We start from the raw sequence: 16,952 nt of genomic DNA, 5'->3' as shown, positions 1-16,952 counted from the left end.
GGCTCACGCTCATATATTGCATAAAAGTTGAAAGAGTTTGAAAAGGCTAAGTATGAAACAATTGCTTGGCTTATCATCAGGGTTGTGCATGATGAGAGCATTTTGTGTGACGAAAATGAAGCATGGCCAAACTATATGACTTTGTAGGGATAAGTTTTCTTTGGCTATGGTATTTTGATAAGACATAATTGCTTGATTAGCATACTTGGAGTATTACTATTTTTATGTCAACAATAAACTTTTATCTTGAATCTTTCGGATCTGAACATTCATGCCACAATAGAGAAAAATACATTGAAGAATATTCTAGAAAGCATTCCACATTGAAAATTCTGTTTTTATCATTTACCTACTTGACGACGAGCAGGAATTAAGCTTGGGGATGCTGATACGTCTCCAACGTATCTATAATTTTTGATTGTTCCATGCTATTATATTATCTGTTTTGGATGTTAATGGGCTTTATTTTACACTTTTATTATTTTTGGGACTAACCTATTAACCGGAGGCCCAACCCAAATTGTTGTTTTTTTGCCTATTTAAGTGTTTCATAGAAAAGGAATATCAAACGGAGTCCAAACGGAATGAAACCTTCGGGAACGTGATTTTTGGAACAAACGTGATCCAAAGGATTTGGAGTGGACGTCAAGCAATCAACGAGGCGGCCATGAGGCAGGGGGTGCGCCTACCCCTGGGCATGCCCTCCCCCCTCGTGGGCCCCTCATAGCTCCACCGACCTACTTCTTCCTCCTATATATGTTCACATACCCCGCAAACATCCAGGAGCACCATGAAACCCTATTTCCACCGCCGCAACCTTCTATACCCAAGAGATCCCATCTTGGGGCCTTTTCCGGAGCTCCGCCGGAGGGGGCATCGATCATGGAGGGCCTCTACATCAACTCCATGGCCTCTTCGATGATGTGTGAGTATTTTACCTCAGACTTTTGGGTCCATAGCTAGTAGCTAGATGGCTTCTTCTGTCTCTTTGGATTTCAATACAAAGTTCTCCTCGATTCTCTTGGAGATCTATTCGATGTAACTCTGCTTTTTGCGATGTGTTTGTCGAGATCCGATGAATTGTGGGTTTATGATCCAGATTATCTATGAAAAAATATTAGAATCTTCTCTGAATTCTTTTATGTATGATTGGTTTATCTTTGCAAGTCTCTTTGAATTATCAGTTTGGCTTGGCCTACTAGATTGATCTTTCTTGCAATGGGAGAAGTGCTTAGCTTTGGGTTCAATCTTGCGGTGCTCGATCCCAGTGACAGAAAGGGAAACAACACGTATTGTATTGTTGCCATCGAGGATAAAAAGATGGGGTTTATATCATATTTCATGAGTTTATCCCTCTACATCATGTCATCTTGTTTAATGCGTTACTCTGTTCTTATGAACTTAATACTCTAGATGCATGCCGGATAGCGGTCGATGTGTGGAGTAATAGTAGTAGATGCAGGCAGGAGTCGGTCTACTTGTCACGGACGTGATGCCTATATACATGATCATACCTAGATATTCTCATAATTATTCGCTTTTCTATCAATTGCTCGACAATAATTTGTTCACCCACCGTAATACTTATGCTATCCTGAGAGAAGCCACTAGTGAAACCTATGGCCCCCGGGTCTATTTTTCATCATACAAGTTTCAATCTATTTTATTTTATAATCTTTACTTTCAATCTATATCATAAAAATACCAAAAATACTTATCTTATTATTATCATCTCTATCAGATCTCACTCTTGCAAGTGGCCGTGAAGGGATTGACAACCACTTTATCGCGTTGGTTGTGAGGTTCTTATTTGTTTGTGTAGGTACGAGGTGACTCGCGCGTGGTCTCCTACTGGATTGATACCTTGGTTCTCAAAAACTGAGGGAAATACTTACGCTGCTTTACTGCACCACTCTTTCCTCTTCAAGGGAAAACCAACGCAGTGCTCAAGAGGTAGCAACGATCAACATGGAGATGTTCACCATTGAAACCACCTCATCTCATGTGATGATTAGACTTGGGTTGGTGAATTTGGATCGTGTTACACTCGGACAACCTGAGGGATGTTGATTTGAGTGGGAGTTCTTAGGTAATATGATTAATTGAATTCATTTATCATGAACAGTAGTCTAAGTTATCTTTGCAAATTTATGTTGTAGATCAATGACTTACACAGTAGCTCCCCTGAATTTTAATGCGTTCCTAGAGAAAGCTAAGCTAAAATATGATGGAAGTAACTTTGTGGATTGGGCTCATAATCTGAGGATTATCCTCACGACTGCCCAAAAGGCTTATGTCCTTGATGCACCGCTTGGTGCGCCACCTGCTACCTCTTGAGCTTGCATTGGTTTTTCCCTTGAAGAGGAAAGGGTGATGCAGCAAAGTAGCATAAGTATTTCCCCCAGTTTTGAGACCCAAGGTATCAATCCAGTAGGAGATAACGCGACAAGCCACCGAATACCTGCACAAACAAACACCAACTTGCAACTAACATGACAAAGGGGTTGTCAATCCCTTCATGGTTATTCGCAAAGTGAGATCTGATAGGGTGAAGTAATATTTTTGGTATTTTTGGTTTATGGAACGTAAAGTAATAGATTGCAAAAGAAAGTAAATAGGAAACTAGAATTGTAGATCGGAAACTTATATGACAGAAAATAGACCCGGGGGCCATAGGTTTCACTAGAGGCTTCTCTCAAGATAGAAAATATTACGATGGGTGAACAAATTACTACTGAGAAATTGATAGAAAAGCGCAAAGTTATGACGATATCCAAGGCAATGATCATGAATATAGGAATCACATCCGTGTCAAGTAGACTGAAACGATTCTGAATCTACTACTATTACTCCACACATCGACCGCTATCCATCATGCATCTAGAGTATTAAGTTCATAAAGAACGGAGTTAGGCCTTAAGCAAGATGACATGATGTAGAGGAATTAACTCAAGCAATATTATGAAAACCCATCTTTTTATCCTCGATGACAACAATACAATACGTGTCGGTTCCCCTTCTGTCACCAGGATCGAGCACTGCAAGATTGAACCCAAAGCTAAGCACTTCTCCCATTGCAAGAAAAACCAATCTAGTTGGCCAAACCAAATGATAGTTCGAAGATACTTGCAAAGAATCATGCATAAAATAATTCAGAGGAGATTCAAATAATATTTATAGATAATCTGATCATAAATACACAATTCATCGGATCTCGGCAAACACACCGCAAAAGAGTATTACATTGAATAGATCTCCAAGAACATCGAGGAGAACATGGTATTGAGAATCAAAGAGAGAGAAGAAGCCATCTAGCTAATAGTTATGGACCCATAGGTCTGAAGTAAACTACTCATGCTTCATCGGAGAGGCAATGGTGTTCATGTAGAAGCCCTCCGTGATCGAATCCCCCTCCGGCAGGATGCCGGAAAAGGCCCCAAGATGGGATCTCACGGGTACAGAAGGTTGCGGCGGTGGAAAAGTGGTTTCGTGGCTCCCTTGGAGGTTTTCAGGGTATAAGAGTATATACAGGAGGAAGATCTAGGTCAAGAGGCCACCGAGGGGCCCACAAGTTTGGGGGCCGCACCCCACCCCCTGGGCGTGCCCTCCACCCTTGTGGTCGCCTCGTGGCTCTTCTGACTTGCACTCCAAGTCTCTTGAGTGTCTTATGGTCCAAGAAAAATCATCGCGAAAGTTTTATTCCGTTTGGACTCCGTTTGGTATTCCTTTTCTGCGAAACTCTAAAACAAGGAAAATCAGAAACTGACACTGGGCTCTAGGTTAATAGGTTAGTCCCAAAAATCATATAAAATAACATATTAATGCATATAAAACGTCAAAAATAGATAATATAATAGCATGGAACAATAAAAAAATATAGATACGTTGGAGACGTATCACCACCCCCTCCAGCGACTGTGAACGTTGTGAACGCTTGGCAGTCGCGTGTCGATGAGTAATCAATAGTTGAGTGCGCCATGCTGTATGGCTTAGAGCCGGGAGTTCAAAGGCATTTTTAACGTCATGGAGCATATGAGATGTTCCAAGAGTTGAAGTTTATCTTTGCGAAGAATGCCCGGATCAAGAGGTATGAGACCTCCGATAAGTTCTATGCCTGCAAGATGGAGGAGAACGGATCTGTCAGTGAGAAGAAATTTTTTATGCTCATGTTCTTCACTTAGATTTGTTTGAGATATCAAAAACAACTTATGAAATTAGTCCCAAAGTGATATATATTCAAGAGGGATATAATAAAAACTTTCATGAAGATCATTGGACAAAATAAACTTGGTTCCTTGTAATAGTTTTGCGATATGATAATATAATATGTGAGTCATGTTGATGAGTAATTATGCTTTAGTAAGAATATTGATGTTAAGGTTTGTGATTCCCTATGCAAGCACAAATGTCAGTAGTTATGCAATGAAATTATATCCTACTTGTGGTGCATTATTCGGTGTTAGTTATGCTTAATGCTCTCTTATGAGATTTTTTGTTTCTTGGTTGGATGCTTCTCAATCTTTTGCTAGCCTTCATTTGCACTGCGTATGATCACTACTTGTGCATCCAAAATCCTTAAACCAGTTTTGACATATGAGTCACTATACCTACCTATAAGCAGTATTTCCGTGCCGTTCTAAGCAAATTTGTTTGTGCCATCTCTAATTTTCAAAATAATTTTCTCTTTTGTGTGCTCGTACCGATCATGAAACGGTAGGGGGTGGATGATATGTTTCCATGCTAGATGTGTTATTCTCAAGATGAGTGTTTATCCACTTGTCATTGCGCGAGAGTACGACAAAGGTACCAGGGATGCCCAATCCCGAAACGAAAAATGAATTTACTTTATGTTGTCAAATAATAAATTCCTTGGAAAGTGTTGGTATGGACGGCACCTGTGGATTCAGTTAGCTGTGGAATGTGAAAGTATGGTGGAAAAAGGAATAAATTTTATTTTCTATTTGGGAACTGTCTATGTTATATCTAGCATGGAAAGTATTGGGAACTACTCGGTCGTTTTTGTTGACAGGAAAAGCATGCCACCCAAAATGTTTTTATATCTGTTTTTTCGCTTTGAGCTCTGGCACCTCTACAAATCCCTACTTCCCTCTGCGAAGGGCCTTTCTTTTACTTTATGAATTTTTTATTTGAGTCTCCATCTTCTCTTGTAAAGCACCAACTAAGGGGCACTATGATCGTACTTGAGCATTGGGTGTAGCTAATATGCGAGTGTGTTTAATGAATGGATCAATGATTGAGCATAATGGGCTAGGGATAACTTGCTTTAGTGTTGATATTTTGAAAGACATGGTTGCTTGTTGATATGCTTGAGTATTGAAATATTCATGTCAAAACTAGACTATTGCTTTGAATCATATAAAAGTCCAAATGTCCATGCTACAAAGAAAAGAATATGTGATGAACATGTTAGGCAACATTCCACATCAAAAATTCTGTTTTTATCATTTACCTACTCGAGGACGAGCAGGAATTAAGCTTGGGGATGCTGAGACGTCTCCAACGTATCTATAATTTTTTATTGTTCCTTGCTGTTGTATTATCATTCTTGGATGTTTTACAATCATTTTATGGCAACTTTATATCATTTTTTGGGACTAACCTATTGACATAGTGCCCAGTGCCAGTTGCTGTTTTTTTACTTGTTTTTTACTTCGCAGAAAATCAATACCAAACGGAGTCCAAACGCCGTGTATCTTTTTGGAGAATTTTTCTGGGCCAGAAGACACATGTTGGGCCAAAGAAGTACCAGAGGGGTGCCCCGAGGGGGGAACAACCCACCCGGGCATGCCTGGAGGCCCAAGCGCGCCCTGGTGGGTTGTGCCCACCTTGATGGCCTCCTGCACCGCCTCTTTGCTCTATAAATATCCCAATATTCCAGAAACCCTAGGGGTTCGACGAAAATCAATTCTGACTGCCGCAAGTTCCAGAAACCATAGATCCAATCTAGACACCATCACGGAGGGGTTCATCATCCTCATTGGTGCCTCTCCGATGATGCGTGAGTAGTTCATTGTAGACCTACGGGTCCGTAGTTAGTAGCTAGATGGCTTCCTCTCTCTTTTGGTTCTCAATACAATGGTCTCTTGGAGATCTATTTGATGTAACTCTTTTTTTGCGGTGTGTTTGTTGGGATCCAATGAACTTTGAGTTTATGGTCATATCTATGTTTTTATCCAAGAAAGTTATTTGAGTCTTTCGATCTCTTATATATATGCATGATTACTTATAACATCGTATTTCTTCTTCGAATATTTGGTTTAGTTAGGCCGACTAGATCGATTTTTCTTGCCATGGGAAGAGGTGCTTTGTGATGGGTTCGATCTTACTCGATCCTAGTGACAGAAGGGGAAACAACACGTATGTATCGTTGCTATTACGGATAACAAGATGGAGTCTATTCCTATATGAGTAGATCTTGTCTACATCATGCCATCATTCTTATTGCATTACTTTATTTCTCCATGAACTTAATACACTAGATGCATGCTGGATAGCGGTCGATGTGTGGAGTAATAGTAGTAGATGTAGGCAGGAGTCAGTCTACTAATCTTGGACGTGATTGCCTATATAATGATCATTGCCTCGATATTGTCATGATTATTGAATTTCTATAAATTGCCCAACAATAATTTGTTTACCCATCGTATGCTATTTTTCTCGAGAGAAGCCACTAGTGAAATCTACGGCCTCCCGTGTCTCTTCTTTATCATATTTGCCTTCGAGATCTATTTTTATTTGCTTTTATTTTCAGATCTATTAATCCAAAAACCGAAAAATACCTTGCTGCAATTTTTATTTATTTATTTTATCTCGCGTTCCCGCAAGATCTATTTATCCAATCTACTACAAATTTTACCTATCTTTTACCCGGGAGGGATTGACAACCCCTCTTTTACATCGGGTTGCAAGTATTTGTTCTTTGTGTGCAGGTGCCATTCACGTAGTGTTGCGTGGTTCTCCTACTGGTTCGATAAACTTAGTCTCATCATTGAGGGAAATACCTACCGTAGTTGTGCTGCATCATCCCTTCCTCGTTGCAGAAATACCGATGTAGTTCAAGCCGAATCAAAGGTGTATTTGTTTTTTCAAAATTCAAATGTGTGCATGTTTGACCAAGTTTTTAGAAAAATATATCAAGATCCAAAATGCCAAATTTATATGATTTAATCCATCATGAAAAGTAGTTTCATATTTTATCTACTAGATATTGTGGATGTTGATATTTTATTCTATAATCTTGGTCAAACTTTCAAATGGTCCACTTGCATGGAAACCAATACACCTTATATTCTGGAATGGAGGGAGTACATCAGAGTACAATATCATATAGCTTCAGCACTCAGCTACCCTATTACAGAACTGCACCAGCACCAAGTTTCACATGCAACATCTATAACCTTTCGAAATTAGCATCATAGACGGTACCTAGAGAGATGAATCTCATCTGGAAAACTGTTGAAGCGGAAGGCGAATATTGTGTCTTCATTGATGTTGAAGGTCTTTGCAACTTTAGGCCAATGCCTGTGGATGATTGACCGTCCATCCTTCGTCCTCTTCAAGAAGACTTCCATATTGAACCATGAGTGTTGTATGAATACCTTCCGCGCCTCCTGAGCATACATGTGGGTTGAGAGGTAATCATCACTGAGCTACTTTGGAAAGGCCTGAAAACAAGGATGTGCATAAATATCTTCTCAAGATTTGAAATGGCGCAAAGGAATAAAAAAGACAAGGTATAATAGTTAGTACCATCCTGTAGTGAACTGATGTCTTCTTCATTGTGTAAAAAAAGTTCTTATTGTTTTTTGTCGCTGATTTCTTTATACTAACAATCTTTCTAAGTTTCTTGACTTGACTGATATTCATGGACAACTCATTTCCCCATATGCAAAAAGGGTCGAACAGTGGGTCAAAACATCTAACAGCAGGACCTACATGTGCAAGACCAAATTGTTAAAAACATAAATATTAGAATGCTTCCTGCAATTGCATAATGTGCTATTAGACAAAGGACCATGCATGTGCAAATCTCGATTGTAAACTTAAGTGCTTCCCATTGTTTCCCTGCAACACATATAAGGTATTTAGTGATCAGGTTAAGTGAGGGTTGGCATGCTATTAGTAAAATATATTGATGAAAAATAGACACATTGCATATTCATCAGATTAATTCGAGCCACATGGAAAACCCATTTATCCAAACCAAACCTGATTAAGAACTAGGAAATATAGCAATTGTATATGTTTCTCATGTATTAAGTGCAGCCAAATTCAATTTATTCCTCACATGAATAATAATACAAAAGTCTATCCACAACTATTGGACGTCGCATTGCAGAATTGAACCAATCAGTTAACTAAACACCACACCAAATGAACCAAACATTACCTGAGCACCACATTACACAATATAACATACTCTTAATAGAAGATCATGCAATTAACCAAACCAAGCATGCTTAACAACTTGGAAATATAGCAATTGTATTTGTTTCTCATGTATTTAGTACAACTAAATTCGATTTATTTCTCACATGGTATAACAATAAAAAATGCACCCACAACAATTGAACATCGCATTGCAGAATTGAACCAAACAGTTAACTAAACACCACAACAAATGAACCAAACATTAGCCGAGCACCACATTGCACAATATATAACATACTAGAAGATCTGATAGTTAACCAAACCTAGCATGCTTGACAACTTGGAAATATAGCAATTGTATTTGTTTCTTATATATTTTGTACAGATAAATTTGACTTATTTCTCACATGGAAGACAATACAAAATTGCACCCTGAAGAATTGAACATCACATTACATAATTGAACCAAACAGTTAACTAAACACGACAACTAATTAACCAAACAGTTAATAAGTGAGCACCACATTGCACGACATATAGAACACATACACTAGAGCAACTGATTGCATGGTAAAAGTAGATAGGACAATTCACGAGAATTTGTTAAGGAAAGGCAGGAGTAGCACATGCAATGGGTAAACCAAGCATGCTTAACTGGCGTAGCTAGCTAACTGAACATAGGTCCTTATAGCGAGCTAATAAGACAAGCTAGTCCTCATCGTCGAAGATATCGATGATCATTGGCTCCTTGGACATGGAAGAGGGTGAGGCCTCCACATCATGGGTGCCCTCCTCGTAGTGGTGAGTTGCCTGAGCCGCTCCGGGCACCGACCTGTTGGCTCTCAAGTTGAGGTAAGCATAGGTACACAGAGAAAACACCTCGTAGTATTCATCGAAGGCACCGATGGTGGCCTCGATAAAATGCCATGAACTGTCGGTTAAAGAAACCAACCGCGTGGCGGCGTCGGCGCGTGAGGCACTGACGGTGGCCTCGACGGCGAGGTGCTCCTCAAAGATCTAGGGGTCGGCACGGATGGCAGTCATTGCGGCCTCATCCACGCGCGCGGCCGCGATTTGCCTCTCCGTCGCCAAATGCTCCTTGAGCTCTTGGCTATACTGCGTGCACCATGGCTTAGGGCAGCGCTTATTTGGGGGAGGGTTTAGTGATTTGGGTGAAAGGTGTCGCATCGGTGGTCGGGGCATGTGGGATGTGGAAGGAGGAGGATGGGGTTCAAGTGTAGATTGCGTGCCTGGATCGACGAGGCCAAGCAGCGTGAAGGAGGATCGCTAGTGAGGAGGCGGCGCTGCAAGAAAGGAGTGAAGGTTTGAACTTGGAAAAGAAGGCGGAAACAGGGTAAATGTGGCTTTTGGTAAGAGGGGGGGAGGGGAGGTAGATATTTCTGCGGAAGCCGAAAATTTTGGATCGGTGCAACAAAAAAACTGGCGCACAATGTGTCCTCCGACACGGTCCCCTATTCAACACTATGTATGATTTGGGAACATCACAAACAATTCATATAGCTTACCCCATGTGTGATGCGTTCGAATGTGCAAATTTTGGTCCGTATATCCCTGGTTACAGTGGTCATCCATGTCATTGCATAACTTGGGTACACAAAGGAGCCTACAACACACCCACACTTCTTAATCGAGCAAGTTCAGCAATTAAATAGAGCTAGCTGACCTAAACATTACCCTAACAAATTAAAGACATGCGCTCTAAATTAAACAAAGAGTACTACTCTGGCTGGCTATAGATAATCATGCATAAAAGAGATCAAAGAAGACTCAAATAATATTGATGGATAGAGATCTGATTATAAACTCGAACTTCATCAGATCCCAACAAACACACCGCAAAAATTCATTACATCAAATAGATCTCCAAGAGACCATTGTATTGAGAATCAAAAAGAGATAAGAAGCCATCTAGCTACTGCCTACGGACCCGTAGGTGTATGGTGAACTACTCACGCATTATTGGAGCAGCACCATTAAGGATGATGAACACCTCCGTGAACGTGTTCCCCTCTGGCAAGGTGCCGGAATAGGGCTCTAGATTGGATCTCGTGGTTCTGGAACTTGCGGCTACTGGAATTGTGTTTCGTCGACTCCCCTAGGGTCTCTGGAATATTTGGGTATTTATAGAGCTAAGAAGCGGTCGAGGAGATCCCTGTGGGCCCCACAAGCCATTAGGGCGCGCGAGGGGCCTCTGGCGTGCCCTGGTGTGTTGTGGGCCCCACGAGCATTCCCCAGGTGCTTCCTTGCCTCCCAAGTTGTCTTCCGGTCCATCAAAATTCTCCAAAAAGTTTTGCTGCATTTGGACTCCATTTGATAGGGATATTCTGCGAAGTAAAAACAAGCAAAAAACAACAATTGGCACTGGGCACTATGTCAATAGGTTAGTCCCAAAAAACTATCTAAAGTTGCTATAAAATGATTGTAAAACATCCAAGAATGATAATATAACAGCATGGAACAATAAAAAATTATAGATACATTGGAGACGTACCACACGCTACCAGAGCAGCTTACGATGCAAGGCTCCTCAATCTTCATCAACACGATATGCGGAAAGCTTCCAGTATAATATACTCGGTCTTCTTCAATAAGCTACCACAATTTTTTTTGACATATGGCAATAAATCTTTCTCAATAAGAAACCAAAGGAAAAGCTTCTGAGGTACAGTACCCAGTCTTCTTCAGCATGCTGCCCGGACAAAAGCTTCGAGCATAAGCTATTGAAGCTTCTTCAGCATGATACTCTGGATGGCTTCGAATGCAAGCTATCCAATCTTCGTCAGTATGGCACTACAAACATTTCTCGGCTTTGGTACAAGATACTACACAGTCAGTTGGCAGTGCATCTCAAGAATCGGGGTCCACAACAGTTTGGTCAGCAGCACGAGCTAGTCAAGACACAAGTCTGCCTCGGGAACCAAATGTTCAACTATACATACTTCCATATATATTGTGAGCATGCTGGTACCTGCAGACCTAACATGGTGGTGTAGCACTTTGGCAGAAGTATCCCATTGAGTAATCGACCAACAAAGAGCGGAGGAGAGTATTTCTGGAGGGTTTCTGTCACACACAACATGTCATAGCTCTTGTGTGAAGTACTGCTTGAGGTCATGCAAATATTGTTACTGTACTGGGCAACAATAAACTAAAAAGGATAGCAAAAGGAGGATTTAAAGATGTCTACTAAATAACTAAATAAAGTAAATAACAAGAGCTTAACATGTAAATGGTGTTTCCTGCAATGAAGTTATTAGGTGTGGAAAGATTTCAGTCCATGGTAAGAATATATGAATTGTGCCAGTGCGACGGTAATACCAGTTGCCTTGTATTGTACTTATAGTATTTGATATAAACTTTCTATAGGCGGTTCTCCCAAGAGTTATGAAACTCCTCCACTAGGGGTTACATTTCATTCTATGGTCCTGCTTCTCCGTTGCCAATTAAGGTCATAAGCCCGGAACCAAGCATTAGGTTCAGTGGATCACCGTTATCTCATATTGTCTTTAGTTCTCATAGGTATCTCCACCTGTCACGTCAGAGGTCACAGAGTTCAATGAATCACCTTTTCCTATTTAATATTAGTTCATTATGTCATTCCTCAACATTGTTTTGTTTGTTATTAGAGTGTCAAAATAAGTAAACACTAAGTGCAGAGAAAGTTGTATCAGTGGCAAATGTAGTTTGAGAGAATAGGAGGTCTACCCTTAGATTCTTTTGGGATCGACATTCATTACTTCCACATCCATATTGGAGAAGTGCTACAATTCTCCCTTACAGTCAAGGGTAATGAAGCTTTTTACTGGTGCCCTTGCTGAGGAGCATAGTGTTATGTTGAATATTCTTATTTGCAGTTTTTTGGTAAACCACTAAGGCCTCATTTGGTACAAATAAATTTTACATGATCCCATAGGAATTGAATCATATAAGAAACTTTTATCTCCTTCACATTTTGGAGGATTATAAACATTTTCCCAAACCATAACGTTTCATTTCCTTTGATAAGTCAACTGCAACATGTGTATCCCCCCCCCCCAAAAAAAGAAACAATTTCCTGAAAATTCATGTGGAACGTCCAAACAACTATGTTGTACAAAGGTGCTTCAAATTTCCATGAGAATCTAGAAGACATGACTCACAATTCCTACAGTTTTCCTATTTTTTTCTACCATGTGTTTGAAATAGGCCCTAAGTAGATTTTTTTATTATACATAAAAATATTAAACACTAAAAAAATTAGTTGTACTTGATAATAACAGAGTTGAGGGTCTCAACACTCATTACTAATTTTAATGGTTGCCTTTTTACTTCCCCTCTTTCCACTTCCTCTTCATTTAGGGCTTCTTTGATTCGGATAATAGGAAAAACATAGGGATAGAGAAAATGTAGGAATGCAGTCACATGTCCACTCAAATCCTACACGATTTTGTCTGCACCAAAGTGTATTTGGTCGCACCATAGGAAAACAAAGGATTCTTTGCATGAGGGTGGAGTGGATGCAAATTTTCCTTCAAAATGTACTACAATGGATCTCTTGGGAAATATTCATATATGATTCAATCATATGAATCAAACAACCAACACAGGAACATTTCCTAAGGATTCTAACCCTCTACAATTCATATGAAAAACCTTCAAATCAAATGGGCTTTTACACTTTTTTACCTAGGAGCACGTGTAGATGGAGGCTCTTGAATGAGGGAAGTCTCAATCTTCCATCATGGACTGTATCTTAATCATGACACCTCAACAAAAATCTAATTTCCCACACTATTTTATGAAGAAAGATAGAGTTACAATATTTTAATCTAAGTATAGAACTTATCATCAAAACAAGACAAATCTAACATTTTCTCTCACGGAACACGGCAAGTGAGAGCTATTTAGATACCATAGGTTATAATTCATCGGAGGGGATATATCTAAATAAACATTTAATGCACTTGATTGCACGCACACCTCGTAAGGCACATCATGGGGCACTTACACACAATGACTTTCATGCATGACATTAGCGTGTTCTTTGGCTCAAAAAGCGGCTATTGTTGCAATGGTGCTTCTTTGGATTTGGGTATGCTAGACCTTCATCTGCTTCACCTCCGGTGCTATTTCTTCGGTTCCGGGTGTTGGCGATGGAGAGTTGCTCTTTTGTGTATAGGGATCTCCAAGGACTAGATTGCATATTTTCCTTTTGGGGGTCCTATTTGCAGATGTACAGGGAAAATGTCTTTCTTCATTTGTCTTGTTCAGGTGTACGTGTGGTGTTGTAACCGTATTTTTATATGACCATGTAGCTTTCTCAAAAAATGCGTGCATGCAAAGCTCGTAACCGTGCACGAGGGAAGCAAGGGAATAGGAAAAAAGGAGACACAACAATTGGAGCAGTTTCGGACGGTGATAAGAGGTCCATCGCCCCTTTAAATCCAGACAAGGGGAATAATGCATTGGGAGTTTCCAATGGGCCCACTATGCATTCATGACGCGTCGAGACTCGCTGGCGGGAGGGGAACCACCAACCCCCGCCATCCTCCACCACCAGAGTTGCATGTCCACCCCACCACCATCCACCATCTTCTTGGAGCGACGACCACCTCCAAACTTCCAGCTGCGGCCATGACGAGCCGAGCAGCTTGCTAAAGCCAGATTCAGATGGAAGGAAAATCATCATCGAACCGCTACTTCAACTTGGATCTCCGCCAACAAAACTCCTCCCACTCGAGCCACCATGAACTCTTGGCCGACACCGGCGAGCGCACCCCACCGCTGTCGGTGTCAAAACCGGCGGATCTCGGGTAGGGGGTCCCGAACTGTGCGTCTAGGCCGGATGGTAACAGGAGGCAAGGGACACGAAGTTTTACCCAGGTTCGGGCCCTCTTGATGGAGGTAAAACCCTACGTCCTGCTTGATTAATATTGATGATATGGGTAGTACCAGAGTAGATCTACCACGAGATCGGAGAGGCTAAACCCTAGAAGCTAGCCTATGGTATGATTGTTGTTGTGTATGTTGTCCTACGGACTAAAACCCTCCGGTTTATATAGACACCGGAGAGGGTTAGGGTTACACAAAGTCGGTTACAATGTTAGGAGATCTGCATATCCGTATCGCCAAGCTTGCCTTCCACGCCAAGGAAAGTCCCTTCCGGACATGGGACGAAGTCTTCAATCTTGTATCTTCATAGTCCAGGAGTCCGGCTGAAGGTATAGTCCGGTTATCCGAACACCCCCTAATCCAGGACTCCCTCAACCGCCGTGCGAGCCTCTGCTAGATCTAGCATCCCATACCGCCCCATCTGATGCGAGAGGAAGAGAGAACATGCCATGTTGCCACCAACGCCGCGCGGGCTTTGCCCGACGACGCCCTCCAACGATGGCGGAGAAGGGGGGTGAGGTGTTGGGGAAGCCTGCGGCAGCCGGCTAGTGTTTTCTCCCGGGTAACCTGTGGGAGCGATACATGAGGAAGGGAGCGACGGGGAAAAGATAGAGTTACAATATTTTAATCTAGGTATAGCTCTTAGCATCAAAACAAGACAACTCTAACATTTTCTCTTGCAGAACATGTTAAATGAGTGCTATTTTAGATACAATACAATTCATTAAAGGTGGAATATTTAAATAAAATATTAATGCACTGTATTGCATGCAGACCTCATAAGGCACATCATGGGGCACTTGCACGCAACGGCTTATAAACCATGCATGCCGGAAACAAGGCAATGGGAAAAATGAGACAGACACTTGAAGCAATTCAGGACTGGGATAAGTGGTCGACTGACCCTTTAAACCCGTACTGAGGGTGTAATGCATTCAAAGTTTCATGTGGGCTCACATCTCTCATTTTTATTATGTTCACTTCATATAGTTAAGCGGACCATAAGCCCCTTATCAAACTAACTTTAAGCCTCATGTTTCTTGATGTGAAAAAGAAACTAGAAATATCCTATAAGACTACTTGCAAAAAGGTTATATAAGAGAAAAGAGTGGGTGAGTGTAGCTTATTTTTACAGCAGTCATGGATGATGATAGGTGACTTGAATGAACCATTGTCGCCACACAAAATAAAAAACTCTAGCTCTCATATCGAAAAGGCATATGAAACAATTTAAAGATATGTTATTACTTGCATGATTTCGCATAAATGGATCAACCCAGAACCTATGACAACCAATAATGTGAGATAGGAATGTTAAAGCAAGAAGAGGGTGGAACCACATGTGACTAGAGCGTTTTGATTCCCTATGTCCTGAGGCAACAGGCATTTTTGTCTATGGAGAACCCCATGCTCGGGAGAGGCATCACAGATGATGACTGGTAACTTGAATGAACCACTATCGCCACGCAAAAGAAAAAAACTCGGGTTTTCACATCGAAAATGCATATGAAAGAATCAAGGAATATATTACTACCTGCATGATTTGGCATATAGGGGTCAACCTAAGACCTATGAAAACCAATAATGTAGGTAGGAATGTTAAAACAAGAAGGGGCGCAACCACACGTGACTGGAGCGTTTTGGTTCCCCATGGCCGGAGGCGGCGGGGCATTTTTGGCTATGGAGAACCCCATGCTCCGGAGAGGCACCACATGGGGTTGTCGTTAGTTTGAATAATACCAAACGAGAAAGAGCCATGGATGATTATTGGCGACTTGATTGAACCATTGTCGCCACTCAAAAGAAAAAAGGGCTCGCTTATCGAAAAGGCATATGAAACTATTTAGAAATATGTTATCACTTGCATGATTTGGCATATAGGGGTTAAACTAAGACCTATGACAACCAATAATGTGAGATAAGAATGTTGAAGCAAGAAGGGGGCACAACCACATGCGACTGGAGAGTTTTTTTTCCGCATGGCCAAAGGCAGCGGGGCATTTTTGTCTATTGAGAACACCATGCTCGGTAGAGGCACCACATGGGATCGTCGTTAGTGTGAATAAGACCAAAAGAGAAAGAGCCATGGATGAGGATTGGTGACTTGAACGAACCACTATCCCTACACAAAAAACTCGGCCTCTCATATCGAAAAGGCATATGAAACAATTTAGAGGTATGTTATTACTTGCATGGTTTCGCATAAATGGATCAACCCAAAACCCATGACAACCAGTAATGTCGGATAGGAATGTTAAAGCAAGAAGAGGGTGGAGCGACACGCGACTGGAACATTTTGATTCCCTATGTCCCGAGGCAGTGTGCATTTCTATCTATGGAGAACCCCGTGCTCGGGAGAGGCATCACTGATGATGACTGGTGACTTGAATGAACCATTGTCGCCATGCGAAAGAAAAAAAACTCGGGCTTGCACATCAAAAAGGCATACGAAAGAATCAAGGAATATATTACTACCTGCATGATTTGGCATATAGGGGTCAACCTAAGACCTATGACAACCAATAATGTAGGTAGGAATGTTAAAACAAGAAGGGGCGCAACCACACGTGACTGGAGCGTTTTGTTTCCCCATGGCCTGAGGCGGCGGGGCATTTTTGGCTATGGCGAACCCCATGCTCCGGAGAGGCACCACATGGGGTTGTCATTAG

This window comes from Triticum dicoccoides, chromosome 1A (assembly GCF_002162155.2).
Source record: "Triticum dicoccoides isolate Atlit2015 ecotype Zavitan chromosome 1A, WEW_v2.0, whole genome shotgun sequence".
Classification (NCBI taxonomy): Eukaryota; Viridiplantae; Streptophyta; class Magnoliopsida; order Poales; family Poaceae; genus Triticum; species Triticum dicoccoides.
The sequence above is the reverse complement of the archived record's forward strand: the minus strand, read 5'-3'. Positions refer to the sequence as shown.